Here is a 15081-nt window from a genome sequence, read left to right as displayed (position 1 = left end):
TCCTTCATGAAAACATGCAAAGTTTTGGCCTCAACTGCTTTCTGAGAAAGGATATCTTATACTTACAATTCCCAGGGTGAAGACATTTCTCTCTAAGTTATGGCTTCTTGTTCTGGTCTCCCTGGTCATTGAGAACACCCTTCCTGCATTTACCCTGTCCAATCCTGTTGGGGTTTTACAGGTTTCTGTGAGATTCCCCCTCAATCTTCTAAACACCAGTGAGCTTAGTCTTATCCAATTTAGGATTTCTGCATACATCAATCCAGTTATAGCTAGTTACAAATGGCTACATACAAGAGGGGTGACTTGGGGCCTCAAGAGTGCAAAGACATAGATATCAAAATCTGCTCTAACATAGTCACTTTTGCTTACAAAGCAAGTGAGGTGAGCAAGTTAGCTGCAAGATTGCAGTGGGAGATAACTTGTTATATGATTGGACAAGAAACAATGAGAAAATGTCAAAATATGCACTTTAGCCAGAAGAACGGAAACAGTTTCTTTTTCCCCCCAAAATAAGCTCAGCAAACGGTATTAAAGAATACTTTGGGAGTTTTTTAAGCAAGTCAAAGTTAAATTGCAGACACGATTAGAAAAATACCAAGTTGTTTTTGATTGAAAAATGTGAAAGTTTGCAACCTAATTCCTTTTTGTTAATCTCTGGATGCTCGAATTTCTCTTGCACTGATCCTTATAGAACTTTAAGAAGTGTAATGAGTAGTCTGAAGTTTAGTGACAAGAAGCTGTTATTATATTAACTGATTTTGAAGCAGTGACAGATTGAAGATATGTATCCTCATTTGTCGTACAGACGTCCATCTGTATGCCTTCGAAAGCATGCTGTACTAATGCAAAAAAACTGCACGATAGGCTAAAACAATTGGCTACTTCAAATTTACAATATTCTTGAGTGCAATACCAATTTTAAATGGAGTCAATAACACTTAAAATCAACATAGTAATTTACTTTACTTTGCACAAAGAACAAGAGGTCTTGAACATTACTCTCAAATAACCAAAGTTGACTTGCTGCCACTGCTTTGATGTTGCTTACAGGGGAAAATTTAGTTGTGAACTTGGATATTTTGTCTTATTGCACCCTTGGGCTGCAAATTATGTCAAACTCAAACATGTAATTAATGAATCTCCAATGACACTATCAGTAATATTCAGTCATTTTTGTCTTTCGAATTCAAAAACATTCTTGAACATTGTTTGCAGCAACATGCAGGAGGGTCAGATTTAATAATGTCTAACTCATTGTGGGCTTCTGGGCTCATTTTAAAAACAGCTTGATAGCTCTTTCTCTGTCTCTCCTGGCCTTAATACAGGCATACTCTTTTGTCAAATACACTGATGGCCACGGAATAAAAAGACTTCATAAATAATGAGTCTGAAGGAGACACGTAGATGTTCTGCAGTGTTCTCATTATTACAGTCAACAGGTGTACACTGCTCTTCCCATCCACTCACTTGTCATCTCAGAGCATTTTACTAAGCCTGACTTCACAAGCAATTGATCAGGGTGGTGTTTGGGCAATTTGTCAAAATTCGCAATAGGGATGGAGTGTCATGAATGAGGATATCGCAACAGGATGACAGTGTTCAAACTGCAAAACACAAATTACGTAGACATTTCCAAAATTATGCAATGCTTTCAGAGAATGAATGCTGCAAGATTGTTTCTTATGATTGCCTAAATAGATAATGCAGTAACTTGGACAAAAAAATATGTTTTTATCCTCAGTCATTTTGTAGCATTGAATGCTTCACCACATATACCTCTTGAGATAAAGACTTCAACACGATTCAAGAGAGTGTGATGGCCATGTTTTGTACAATGAAAAAGGCAATTAGGAAACAGACGTTTGTTTTGAAAACACTGAGCATACTATGCCTTAACCAGATGGACTCCAGAAAGTCAAGTGACTCCTCGTGATTTCAGCAGAGATGTGATAACGTACCTCTGGCAATTTACTTAAATCAATCAAACTAATTGACTACCCATCACTATTTCTATGGAAAGTTTAAATGGTAGCGGTTGCTCGAGCCCTTGGCCCTATGAAGATTTAGATTTTTTTTTAAAAAGGTTGATCATAGCTGGTTGATCAATGTTGATAGGATAGCAATTAATCAGCTTCAATGGAATATATTAATGCTATCCCATAACTGAAACTAACTGAGAGAGACCTGGATGTTGTGTTAATTGATAACAGAAGCCTAGCAAATCAGTCTGGAACAAGCACTTCAGAGGCAGGGATCGCCTTGAAAAAGTAAGAAACTCTACTTCCGAAAGTCAGTCATCTCGTGCAGTGCTAAAGAGCTCACTTATTAAATCTGAAAAATTATATTTTTTCACCAAAAGCATTTGGCCACAATTTCATTTGAAAGAAGCAGAAATTTTGAACCTCCACTTTTCCTCATAGAACCAACAGGGAATCTTCAAGCCTGCAACATTTTCAATTGTCGTTTTAAGGAACATAAACAATTAACCCGTTTCGTGTTACTCTGTTCAGTGTGTAAATGCACATTACATTACCAGTAATCACCTTGTGCGTGCACACACAATGTTTCAAGACTGCACAGATGGAGATTATATTTCAGATTTTATTAATGTACAAATAAATCTTTAGTGCCTGCTCTTCAAAGTCATAGCACTCAAAAAGTTTAAAACACCCCTCAACATGTATCAAGTGGTAAGCCAAAAGGTGAAAAGAGGGGGAGAACTTTTGACAATTTAATTTATTGCATTTAAAGCACCAGACATTAAAAGCAAAGTAAACTTCTGGTGTAGGGGTCAGGGGTTGAGAGGTGCCATGTGTGGGTGCAGCAAGATATTGCACAATTTAAATTGGTTCATTATTTCATTGTACCTAGGTACACGTGACAGAGTTTTGTTTTGTCTGCAGTACAGGCAGATCACACCATACAAAGCATATTAGGGTAAGAGAATAGAGCAAGAGATACAATATTATGGTTGCAGGGAAGATGCACAAAGAGTGAGGTCAACATTTAATTTGAAATTTGAGTGGCCCATTCTGAAGTCTAATAACTGCGAGGAAGTAGCTCTTCTTGAATATGTTGGACTATGGTGTTTAAGCTGTCCATATTCTACCAGATGGAAGCAACTAGAAGAAATTATAAAAGGGGTTGGGATTACTTTGGATGCTTTCACAAGGCAGTGAGAAGTATAGGTGGAGTCAATGGCTGGAGGTTGGCTTGTGTGAATGGACTGGGCTAAGTTCACAGTTCCGTAATTATGCATTAAATCTTCAAGATATTTAATGCTATGAAATTTTTCCTCCTTAACATTCTTCGTGAAAGTGTCATGATTCTTATTCTTCTTAAAGTCAAAAAAATGATAAAAAGTAATAACAATTCCAATCACTGTTGGATGAGGGAAGAGAAGGGGAGAGGACAGAAATAGTGCGGGAGATGGATTGGACCCGATTGAGGGCCCTGTCGACAACAGAGGTGGGAAATCCTCGGCTGAGGAAGAATGCAGACATTTCGGCAGCTCCCTTGTCGTAGTTGGCCTCATCTGAACATGTGCGACAGAGACAGAGGAACTGAGAGAATGGCATGGAGTCTTTACAGGAAGTGGGGTGTAAAGATTTATAGTCCAGGTAGCTGTGGGAGTCAGTGGGTTTGTAATGGATATTAGTGGCCACAAGTGCCGCACTTCTGCCCTCATTCCTTCTCTTCCCTCCCTCAACAACGATCGGGTTTCCCTTATCCTCACCTACCATCCCACCAGCATCCATATCCGGAAGGTCATCAGACACCATTTCCGCCACCTCCAGCAAGATGCCACCACCTGATACATATTCCCCTCCCCTCCCTTGTCCACCTTCCGCAGAAAGCGTTCCCTTCGGGACACCCTGGTCCATACTTCCTTCGACAACACCTTCAACACCTTCCCACAGCCCTACAGCACCTTCCCTTCTTTACAGGCGAAGGTGCAACACATGCCCGTTTACCTCCTCCCTCCCCAGTATCCAAGGGCCCAAACATACCTTCCAGGTGAAGCAACACTTGACCTGCACTTCCAAGATTCTAGTCTACTGCATTTGCTCCTCGTACTGTGGTCTCATCTATGTTGGGGAAACAAAGCGTAGACAATGGCAAACGCTTCGCAGAACATCAGCATTCTGCTCGCAAAAAAAAGACCCCGAACCACCTGTTGCCTGCCACTCCAATGCACCACCTTACTCCCTGGCCAACATCTGTCTCCGGCCTGCTACAGTGTTCCAGTGAACCCCAACGCAAGCTGGAGGAACAACACCTCATTTTCCACTTGGGGTCCCTACAGTCCTCTGCACTCAATATTGTTACCACTTGGCCTGCCAATACACACCCCCTGTTGTTCGGCACAAACAGCCCCCATTAACAAATATTCACCTCCCCAGCCTGATCGTTAGCAACTCCTTTGTCGATCTCTCTCTCTCTCTCTCTCGGCTCTATCCTACTGTTTACTCTCTACCACCACCCCCCCACCTCCCTATTTTCTGCATATAACCTGACGTTTTCCCAGTCATCAGTTGTGAGGAAGGGTCACCGGACCCGAAATGTTAACTCTTTTCTCCTTCACAGATGCTGCCAGACCTGCTGTTAGGAGTAGGCTATTCTGTCCCTCAAATCTGCTCAGCAATTCAACAGAATCATGGCTGATCAGGTCTTGTTTCCTGCTTTTCCCCCCCGGTAATCCTGGATTCCCATATCAATTGAGTATCTACCTATTTCAGCTTGAACGTACACAAGGATTCTACCCCCACAAGTCTCTGTGGCAAGGAGTTTCAAAGACTCACAACCTTATAAGGGAAGAAATTGCTCCTCATCTCAAACTTCAGATGGTGCTCCTTCATCTGAGATGACACCCTCCTATTCCAGATCTCCTGGGAGGGGAAACATCCTATCATTTACCACGTCAAGCCCCGTAAGAATCTTATCTGTCATCCTCTCATTCTTCTAAAGTCCAGTGTGTAGGCTCCCAACCCTTTTAACCTTTGCCCATAAGACAATCCATCAAGAGCAGGGATCATCCGACCGAACCTTCTCTGAGCTGCTTTGTAGTCAAGGGGATGAAAGTGCTTACAGTATTTGAAATGTGATCTCAGCAGCAGAGCACGTCTAGAGGTTCTTGTGGCACAATGCTGGTGTCCCTACCCGAGTCAGAAGCCTGTGTTTACGTCTCAACTGCTCCAGAGGTATGTAATAACATTTCTGAAGAGGTTGATAAAATGTAGGTTAAATAAAAATAAAATAAAAACTTTCCACATTGTCAGATAGATGTTGTTTCAACTATATTGGAACACCCTAAAACAGGGAACGCAAGTCTTCAGTATGACCACCTCGATATTGTTAGGCCCATAACATTTACGGCATCGAGTTCCTTCATCATTTTACTGAAATCATTTCGTGTCGATCTGATTTGCTGAGGACTAGCATCTGTGATGCCACAGACCTCTGAAGAAGGTTGAGTAACCACTTGGGGGCACTTCTGGTTGAGAATGGTTGTACATTTTGGAGCTTCCTCACATCATATTCCTCAGATTAAACAATGTGCCATGGACTAACATGACAGTTAGGACACTGAACAGTAATGTAAAGATGAGCAATGTGACATTCTGGATACTCAAGTGCACGCACATGAACATATAGATCTCAACCAAATTGAAATAACAACAACAGCATAACCTCCTCACTATTTTCTATCACCTATATTAAAACCAAACCAATAACAATTTTCCTTTAAATCCACAAACTTCAAATTTTCGCTAGTATTGTTCTGTGCTCTCACCATCAATGCTGTAAAATAATGGCCAATTCCCTTTCTTTTCTTCACATGTGAACAAAGAGGCCAACTTGAATTTAAACAGGATATAAAAATTAGTGTAGGATTTATCATAAGTGGATGAATTTTTTTTCCCCTTTTGCTTCATTTCATGAACTGTTCCTTTAGAACTGGTAGTCCACCTCCCCCTGCTTGAACAGTGGTTTCTAATCACTTTCCTAAATCCATATCAACACATTACACACTTTTTTGTAATACATTTCTTGTAAAGAAGTTGTTACATGACTGCAATTATACTTTGAGTATAATTAAGAAAATAGATCTGACTGTATGAATTAGGAGCAACATAGGCTATTTGGCCGCTCAAACTGGTTTCACCATTTCATTTCACATCATGACTGATCTGTGTTTTGAATTTCTCAGTCCAATCTATTTGTGATTAATTTAAATTCTGGGTGGGCAAGGTAAACCTAAACTAGTCTACCTTGTATACATTCAATGACCCCAACTCAGAGAGAATTACAGAGTTGTACAAACAGCTGACAAGAACCTTTCTCCACAATTCTGCCCTAAACGGGGAATCCTCATTTTCAGGCAGTACTCCCTACTCCGTAAGAGGAAACATTCTTTCCACATCCACCCTGTCATCAAGATCATTCAGGATTCAATCCATTCACCCCTCACTCTTCAAAATCCCAGCCTACCCAACTGATCCTCGTAAACGACTGAGGTTGACAACCTGCTCAATCTCATAAACTAAAACAAAGATCTGTGAATCTGAAATAAGAACAGAAATTACTGGAGAAACTCAGCAGATCTGGCAACATCTGTGGAGAAAAAGCAGAGTTAATGTTTTACATCCAGTGACCCTTCTACAGAACAAATTGAAGCTAGAAAAATATGGTATCGATGCTGAAGACAGAGGTCAGGAAGGGAACTGGTAAAAGGAGTAAACAATGGAGCCTAAAGAGAAAGATATTTGCATTTGGACAAAGTGATAAATAATGGTGAATTGGAGAGAAAGTAAAGCTGGGGTTGATCAGTGGGTTGGCTGTGATGAAAGCAGCCAATGTGATGATACGGCCAATGCTGAGAGTACAGGACATGGAATGAGGTATTCAACCCTTAAATTATTGAGCTCAAATTTGAGTCCTGAAAGCTGCAGCCTGGCCAAGTGGAAAACGAGATGCCATTCTTCCAGCCCGCGTGAGCCTCACCGGAGTACGAGACAGATAGTGGTCAGCTTCAAATTTAGTTGCTATGGCCTCACATCACTCAGCTCTCATTCTCATTGATACATTTGTACAAAGCGGAATTACCAGCACAAACCAATGTGGGGCCACTCATCACATTCTACCAGTCAGTAAAAACTCAGACCCACATTCTGTTTTCTGCCAGTCAGCCTTCTGTCCGTGCTAGGGTAGTACTTACTGCAGCATTTGTTTCTACTTGGCACAATAACCTTGTCAAATGCTTTCTATAATTCCAAGTACAGTAGATCACTGAGATTCCCCTTATGCACACCAAATGCCGTTAAAGAGCTGATTTATAAAAATGCACATACATGCTCTGAACCTCGGTGTTGCAAGGGATAAATTTCCATACTTGCTGGTGATACTAAAAACTGGAAAGAACTGGCAACAGAGGAGCAATGATAGTATGGGGGATTCCAAAAAGACATTGGCAAGTCGGAGTGAGTGAGTGAGTAGGTAGCAGGTGAGATTCAATGCAGAGAAAGTGTGAGGTGATGCATTTCGTTTGGAAGAACACAAAAACCAATAAAAAGAGGTACGATTCTGAAGTCGGTACAGGAGCAGCAGACTTTAGACAGTATACATGCACAGATCATTGAAGATGGCACGACAGGTGAAGCGTACAGTAAATAAAGCATACCTGTGCACAGCCTTATCAACTGGGGAAATGTTGAACTCTACAAGGCACTTGTTAGACCTCAGCTGAAGCATTCTGTACAGGTGTGGATGCCATATTATTAGAAAGTTGCAACTGCTTGGAGAGAATGATAAGGGCATTTAGGGTGTTCAAGTACCAGAAACGTCATCTACCAAGGATAGATTGAAGTCGAGATTATTCTCCATGGATAGCAGGCTGACAGGAGATCTGATTAAAACTTTCAAAATCATAAGTGGGCTGAATAGAGTCAATTGGGAGCAACTGTTCCTGTTTGTAAACAAAACAAAAATCAGAGGGAGTAGATTTAAAGTGATGTGCAAAAGAAGCAAGAGTAGTATGAGTAAAAAGAAAATCATACAGCATGTTGTTACGATATGGAATGTACTTCCTGGAAATGTCGTGGAGGCAGGTTCAACTGAGGCATTGAAGAGGGTATTAGATTTTTTTTGCATGGTAATAGTATACAGGGAATCGGGGAAAGACAGATTAGCACCGGAATATTGTGCCAGTGCAACAAAATCGGGCCAAATGACCTCCTTCTGTATCACAATAATGCTGTCACTCTGAGAAACATGGAAAATAGGAGAAGTTGGGCATTTGACCTTTCCAGTCAGCTCAGCCATCCGTTATAATCAAAGCTGATCGTCCACTCAATCTCTTCCTGCTTGTGAAAAAGATTAGTTAAACGTAAATTTGCCTTTCAGAAAACCATCTTTCTGATTACACCAACTTTTTATGAGCCCCCAGTAATACACTCATTAATAGTAGTTTGTACTACTTCTCCAACAACAGACCTTCAGCTAGCAGGCCTGTAGTTGCCCATGTTTTGCCTCTATCCCTTCCACAATGCACGGGTTAATTTGGTACTTCCTAGCCTGATGGAACTTTCCTGAATTGAGGGCATTTCAAAAGGTTATCATTGCATTTACTGTCTCATTAGTCAATTCATTTAAGAACCTAGGGTGACATCCATCCAGGCAAGGGCACTCATCAGACCACAGCTCTATCATTTTGTTTTCAAATTCACTTATGGGACGTAGGTACCAATGGCTGTATCAGAATTTATTACCTGTCCCCCAGTTGCCCTTCAGAAGGTGGCGACGAGCTGCCTGCCTTTTTTGCACCACTACAGTCCTTGAGCTGTAGGTAGACTCACAATATTGTTAGGGAGGGCATTCAGGGTTTTGACCTGGCGGCAGTGAAGGAAATGGGGATATATTTCTAAGTCAGGATGGCAAGTGACTCGGAGGGAAAGTTGCAGATATATCTGCTCTTTGTCCTTCCAGGTGCAGCAGTTGTGGGTTTTAAAGGTGCAGTCTAAGAAGTCTCAGGTGAATTTCCACTGTTCACCTTGTAGATAGTAGCAGCAGCGCGTACGAAGTGTCAGTGCTGGAGGGAGTGGATGTTTGTGGACATAGTGCCAGTTAAGTGGACTGCTGTGTCCTGGATTGTATAAGTAAGCCCCAAACCCACTTCCACCCCCCCAATAAATTTGGAAGGGACTTCCAGGATTTTGACCCAGCGAGTGAAGAAAATCAGATATTTTCCTTTGTTGGTCAATCAAGGATGAGAGGCCATAGTTTTATTCTAAAAGGTGGCAGATTTAAAACAGAGTTTAGGGGGAAATCACTTTACTCAGACGGTCATAAACTTATGGAATTAATTATCCCAGAGCATGGTGGATGCTAGAACACCAAAAAAATTTGGGAAACGGACAGATATTTAATTAGTAATAGGTAAAAGAGTTGTGAAGAGTAACCAGGAAAGTGGAGTTGAGGCCAAGATGTGATCAACCATGATAGTATCAAATGGTAGAGCAGCCACGGAGGTGCTGAATTACCTAGTCCTGCTTCTAGTTCTGACAGCCACATCCCTGGAATGGCTAACAGACCATATTGTTTTCCTCAACATTCACTTCCTTACCTTGTTTTGACTGTTACGTACATTCAGATACAGAACTTTTAGAGGTTTTCTTTTTATAATATCTAATCTTGACGACTAATGTATTCTTAAGGTTTTCTCTTCCTGTCACTTCTTGCCATTCTTTGACATTCATTTTCCATTACTATTTTACTGTCCTGCCTCAAATCTATCACTTGATCTGTTACATTCGCCCAAGCTTGACTGCGTTCCTCACCCACGCACCTTTGTTTCAGTTAAAGCCCTCTCCACTTCAAGTTATGTAGCTCTCTGGCACAATGGGCACAGGATGACTGAGGTGTAAGTGATTCCACTTCACCCAGTACTGCTCCCGGTACCCCACAAAACAGAAACACCATTTACCTTATTTTAACCTTAGAACCTGTTATTCCTTTTTCTTACCTTAATTGACTTATGCTAACTTTCACATTGCTCTGGTCGTAATCCAGATTTATTACTTTTGAGGTAATGCTTTCCTAAAGTTTCTGCCTTGCACTTAGAGAGTCAGTTAGGCATCTAATTGATCTTTAAATGGAGGATAATGAGACACTTAAAATCTGATGGATCTACAGAATGCACTTTATGCTCATTTTATGGTATTGCTAGCAAACTTTCATACCCAAATTTTACAGAGCACTAGAACGCCACACAATCAAATAAAAGGGAAGGGAGAACACATTCACTTTTCCGAAGACCGCTCCACAGCAATTCAACACTACGACCAGCATAATTGCTTCAAGGAAAGACTTACAACAGCTAGGTAGACTGGATAACAATTATTTCTCTGTTCTGAAGAAGAATCTGAAACATTAACTCCAATTTCTCTCCACAGATGCTGCCAGGTCTGAGTTTTGCAGCAATTTCTGGTTTTGTTGGAGTGGACAACAGCTATGTTATCCCAACAGACTCAGAGGCCACTGCTGGGACAACAAGCGATCACTCAAAGTTAGCAACACAGACTGACCGAATGCAGGTCTCTGTAAGGTGGGAGCTCAGAGAGGACACCAAAGGGAAGGGGAGGGAGGCAGATTCAAGATGACAGGGTAGAGTTAAGGTGGGTACCTCTGATGGTCTATAGGCCCTTAAAGCCACACAACCGTTCATCAACAAACACAGCCAGATGCATCAGGGTTCTTTGAACGTCATATACCAGTAGTGGCGGAATGGTAGATGGCGAGAAGACCACTGCTAGATTTTGCACACCTTCTACACCCTTAATCATATTGTAAATAAGCAAAATAACCTCAGTCCCATTGCCTCGTTTGCTGCATTGTTTTAAAACAAACAGTAATGTCATCCTGTGCACGATAATGAGATTAGAGATGAAATGCTCTCTTTAAGATCACAAACTCTAATCAGCATCTATGTAAACACATTTATTTCAAAGAGAATAAAATGTGAGGCTGGATGAACACAGCAGGCCAAGCAGCATCTCAGGAGCACAAAAGCTGACGTTTCGGGCCTAGACCCTTCATCAGAGAGGGGGATGGGGTGAGGGAACTGGAATAAATAGGGAGAGAGGGGGAGGCGGACCGAAGATGGAGAGTAAAGAAGATAGGTGGAGAGAGTATAGGTGGGGAGGTAGGGAGGGGATAGGTCAGTCCAGGGAAGACGGACAGGTCAAGGAGGTCATTGAGGTTAGTAGGTAGGAGATGGAGGTGCGGCTTAGGGTGGGAGGAAGGGATGGGTTAGAGGAAGAACAGGTTAGGGAGGCAGAGACAGGCTAGACTGGTTTTGGGATGCAGTGGGTGGAGGGGAAGAGCTGGGCTGGGTGTGTGGTTCAGTGGGGGGAGGGAACGAACTGGGCTGGTTTTGGGATGTGGTGGGGGAAGCGGAGATTTTGCAGCTGGTGAAGTCCACATTGATACCATTGGGCTGCAGGGTTCCCAAGCAGAATATGAGATGCTGTTCCTGCAACCTTTGGGTGGCATCATTGCGGCTCTGCAGGAGGCCCATGATGGACATGTCATCTAAAGAATGGGAGGGGGCGTGGAAATGGTTTGCAACTGGGAGGTGCAGTTGTTTATTGCGAACCAAGCGGAGGTGTTCTGCAAAGCGGTCCCCAAGCCTCCGCTTGGTTTCCCCAATGCAGAGGAAGCCACACCGGGTACAGTGGATGCAGTATACCACATTAAGCAGAGGTTCACCTGCACATCTGCCAATATGGAAAGTCTGGGGAACGCTTTGCAGAACACCTCTGCTCGGTTCACAATAAACAACTGCACCTCCCAGTCGCGAACCATTTCCACTCCCCCTCCCATTCTTTAGATGACATGTTCATCATGAGCCTCCTGCAGTGCCACAATGATGCCACCCGAAGGTTGCAGGAACAGCAACTCATATTCCGCTTGGGAACCCTGCAGCCCAATGGTATCAATGTGGACTTCACCAGCTTCAAAATTTCCCCTTCCCCACTGCATCCCAAAACCAGCCCAGTTCGTCCCCTCCCCCCACTGCACCACACAACCAGCCCAGCTCTTCCCCTCCACCCACTGCATCCCAAAACCAGTCCAACCTGTCTCTGCCTCCCTAACCTGTTCTTCCTCTCACCCATCCCTTCCTCCCACCCCAAGCCGCACATCCATCTCCTGCCTACTAACCTCATCCCACCTCCTTGACCTGTCCGTCTTCCCTGGACTGACTTATCCCTTCCCTACCTATACTCTCCTCTCCACCTATCTTCTTTTCTCTCCATCTTCGGTCCGCCTCCCCCTCTCCCCCTATTTATTCCAGAACCCTCACCCCATCCCCCTCTCTGATGAAGGGTCTAGGCCCGAAACGTCAGCTTTTGTGCTCCTGAGATGCTGCTTGGCCTGCTGTGTTCATCCAGCCTCACATTTTATTATTTTGGATTCTCCAGCATCTGCAGTTCCCATTATCTCTATTTCAAAGAGAAACTGTTTGATTTGTGAACATTGAAACAAGTTCCCCAGTTTTCACACTCATTTTAAAGCAGTTTAGTTTTTCTTGACATAAGTTGTGTTTGCGTGTGAAAGAGAATGCACTGTGATTCAGTGGAATCTGGAATTTAACACGTCTTTTGTACATACGGAATTTTATATAAACACAAACACAACAGAAGTAATAAAACATTATAAGTAAAATCTTAGACCAACAACAAATATTTTGTTACAGCGAAATGAACTGGTTAAGTACATTGATAGAATGCGCAGATAGAAGCACAGTAATTCAGTCCTGTTGAGATCATAGGAACACCACACATACCACACTTGAATTAGACCATCAGTAGGGTGATTATAGTACAGTGGTAACATCCTTAAATCTGGATTGCCTTGCGAGAGACAAGTTCTACCTGTTCTAGAGCTCACTGAATCACAGTCTTACAGCATGGAAACAGACCCTTGGGTCCAACAAGTCCACGCTGAACATAACTCCAAACTAAGCTAGTCCCAACTGTCAGCTCCTGGCACACGTCCCTCCAAACCTTTCCTATTCATGTACCTATCCAAATATCTTTTAAATGTAACCATACCCACATCCACCACTTCCTCAGGAAGTTCATTCAACACACAAATCACTCTCTGTGTCAAAGCTTCACCCCTCGATTTTTTTTTAAAAAAAATCTCTCTTCCCTAAAAAAAAATTGTCCTCTAGTCTCAAAATCCCCCATCCGACAAGGAAAACAACTACTATTGAGCCTATCCATACCCATCATTATCTTGTAAGCGTCTAAGGTCACGTCTCAACCTCCTACACTTCAGGTGAAGGAAGCCCCAGCCTATCTAGCCTTCCATTATAACTAGAGCCTTCCATACCTGGCAACATCCTTGTAAATCTCTTCTGAACCCTCTCCAGTGTAATAATATCCTTTCTTTAATTGGGCAACCAGAACTATACACAGCATTTCAGAACAGGCCACACCAACATTTTTTTCCCCCTTTATTCATTCACACCATGAGGACATCCAGACGGGCCAGGTAGAATTTGTTGCCCATCCCTAATTGTTGAGGGCAATTAAAAGAGTCAACCACATTGCTGAGAGTCTGGAGTCACATGTAGGCCTGGACTAGGTAAGGATGAAAATTTGCTTCCCTACAAGGCATTAAATGAAGATGGGCTTTTCCCAACAATGAACAATGGATTCATGGTCATCATTAATTTTTTAATTCCAGATATTTTATTGAATTCAAATTCCACCATTTGCTGTGGAAGGACTTGAACTTGGGTCCCCAGAATGTTATCTGGGTCTCTGGATTAACAGTGGAGTGGTAATACCACAAAGCTATTGCCTCCCTTTCCCCTACAACCTTAACATGTGTGTAATAACAGCTCCCACAAGGTTGATTCAAAAATATCTAGAACATATCAGGACTGAAAGTTTCAGCAAATACTGCCCTGAAACATTTTACTTTCTGTCAGACTGTTGAGGGAAATCCATAAATATAAATTAAAGTGTAAAGTGTACACAATCTATTTTTAAGATGAGACTTAACAGGTACAAAATATATTGAACATGTTTTTTTAAAAACCAGGCTGCAGGACTAATAGCAACCTCACTCTACTTTCATGTTAATAAACCTTTCAAAAGATGTCACTTTAATGATCAGCAATCACTCCATCCACATCAATCAGTTCAGGTATATGTGAACAGAACAGATGCACTCAAGAACACTTCCAGCGATAGGATAATCAATATCTTCGACCTGATGCAAATCATTTCTTTTTAAAACACAAGGTGTGTCCAAAAGTACCATGACATACAGTACGCTACCTGTTTCAGTATCTATTTCCCACCCATTTCCACAGGCCTGGGCACAATCCAAACAGTAATGAACGAGGGCAATTTTAAAAAAAATCAAGTTACATCCTTTGATTTTTTTGTCAATACGTAAAAACAATGATTAAGTCGAAACGACACACGGAGAATTCAAAGACACCCCGAGTAACCCTTTCCGAACAAGCCCATGCAATAACAAATGTCAAATACACAAATACATTGAATATAGGTACATCTGCACATCCAAGTTTGCTTTCAGATACACTAATCGGTATTATAAAATAGCCACCTACCCCGGCAACAACCCGCTACTGTCAGAACGCACAGACAACCAGCAGCGATCACCAGGCGTCATATGTTTTAAAGGGCCACAAGCGGCGGCGCTGGAGGTGTCGGGAATTGTAGTCCAGACCACCACCAGTCACCGGGGCACTTTAGGGACGCTGTGCCGGGAAAGAACTACAATATCCAGAATGCATAGCGGGAGCCGGCAATTCCGTGGGTGGGTGCCAGACTGGGAAATAAATAATATTTTTGTTGCTTGACGTGCATGTGATTCGTTGCACGAACTCTTAATTGGTCAGTTGGTTGGTGGGGAGAAACAAAAAAAATTGATACAGTGGCCACAAATGGTGAATAACAATGATTGAACATGAATAATGTGACACTGTATAACTGCAGTATACTCGAATACAAGTTAACTAGTGGGAGTCTCACTTTC

The 15081-nt window shown here is 42.2% G+C and overlaps 1 protein-coding gene across 3 annotated transcripts in view; it reads right to left on the bottom strand.

Moving 5' to 3' along the window:
- The window catches only part of tsnare1 (T-SNARE Domain Containing 1), a 753673-nt gene extending 738923 nt beyond the window's left edge, over positions 1 to 14750 (bottom strand). For all 3 annotated transcript variants that reach the window (XM_059646375.1, XM_059646377.1, XM_059646376.1), the window contains exon 1: positions 14654 to 14750. The gene's annotated coding sequence lies outside the window, so the exon portion shown is untranslated. The remainder of the gene's footprint in view (positions 1 to 14653) is intronic.
- Between the last annotated feature and the right edge of the window lie 331 nt (positions 14751 to 15081).

The sequence above is a fragment of the Stegostoma tigrinum genome, chromosome 5, assembly GCF_030684315.1.
Source record: "Stegostoma tigrinum isolate sSteTig4 chromosome 5, sSteTig4.hap1, whole genome shotgun sequence".
NCBI lineage: Eukaryota > Metazoa > Chordata > Chondrichthyes > Orectolobiformes > Stegostomatidae > Stegostoma > Stegostoma tigrinum.
Note: the sequence above shows the minus strand (reverse complement) of the source record. Positions and strands in the feature narration are given on the sequence as shown.